This window comes from Aplysia californica, unplaced genomic scaffold (assembly GCF_000002075.1).
Source record: "Aplysia californica isolate F4 #8 unplaced genomic scaffold, AplCal3.0 scaffold00100, whole genome shotgun sequence".
Classification (NCBI taxonomy): Eukaryota; Metazoa; Mollusca; class Gastropoda; order Aplysiida; family Aplysiidae; genus Aplysia; species Aplysia californica.
The window spans coordinates 1364819-1366063 of NW_004797370.1; positions in this window are offsets into that span (position 1 = coordinate 1364819).

Consider the following 1245-nt stretch of genomic DNA (forward strand, 5'->3'; position numbering starts at 1 on the left):
TGATGATGATGATGATGATGATGATGATGATGATGATGATGATGATGATGATGGCACTGCAGTCTTCGTTCCTGGTGTTGCTGTCGTCTTTTCCCCGTCTTTTTTTTAAAAAGTAGGCTACATCCAGACGCTATTGAAAACAACAATTTTGCTATCACACATAGGCCTTTTTAAATGTAGATGTTTTTACATGCACGTCGACACGATGTAGATCATTTAGAAGGCGGGTTTCCGACTTTGCCTGACAGGGTCAACCTGTGCTGAGAGGGATACAACATCCCAGCAGAACGACAGAGATACTCGATAAAAGTGTTCTCCCCACTCGAGAATGGAACACATGTCTCCTGTGAGCGACAGCGAAAAGTCTTACCGCTACACCACGGACACCGATTAGACATATCAAAACATCTTAGTTAGTAAAATCTTCCTATGGTCTTAAGGTTACCCACAAACAGTTATTTCACCTGCCAATCGCCCTTAGCACGAGATAGAACTTTTACTAATAGATATACCTAGTGCACATGATCATTTAGACCCAATTGGCCAGACCTTCTTTCAAGGATAGGGCAAAATCCACCATTTTGACACAATACGACCGAATTCAACCAATTCGACGGTGACCTTCAAAATCAAACATGTTTTTTTTTCAAGGTCACTCGAGTCGAATCGTTCGGAAACCCATTTTGCTTCTATGCATTATATCCTCAGACGTACTCTGGAGATATTTCCAATAGAACATGGCTTCCAGAATTATTTGAAGGAATTGGATATATTGAAAGAGGTAAAGTAAAGTGTAGATAAATAATAATGATCACTTTACTTCAGAAGGCCGATTGGAATCAGTCCGTTGCCTTTCACTATGCCACGACAACTTTTATTTAGCTGTGCGGTCCCTGGAGAGATAAGTGGTTATCTATTTGCTCAAAGGGCGTAGAATCCAATATAATCTTGTGTGTGAGATAAGATTTATCTTACTCGGTCGATATACCGATTGGGAACCTTCTTACCGATATCAGATCTCCAAACAAGGAAAGAGAACTTTATCTTGCGATGTTTGATTAATATTTGGGGGTAGCCTATGTAACGGATATGTTAGGTCATTGTGAGCTATGGAGCCTACTTCGGAACTCGACGCAGCGTTAGTGGGCGGTGCGAGAAAGGGGGCAGTTTAGGATAGAGAAAAAGAGGAAGAGAGATATGAGATATATATTATATACATGTGTATATATGTATGTATGTATATAT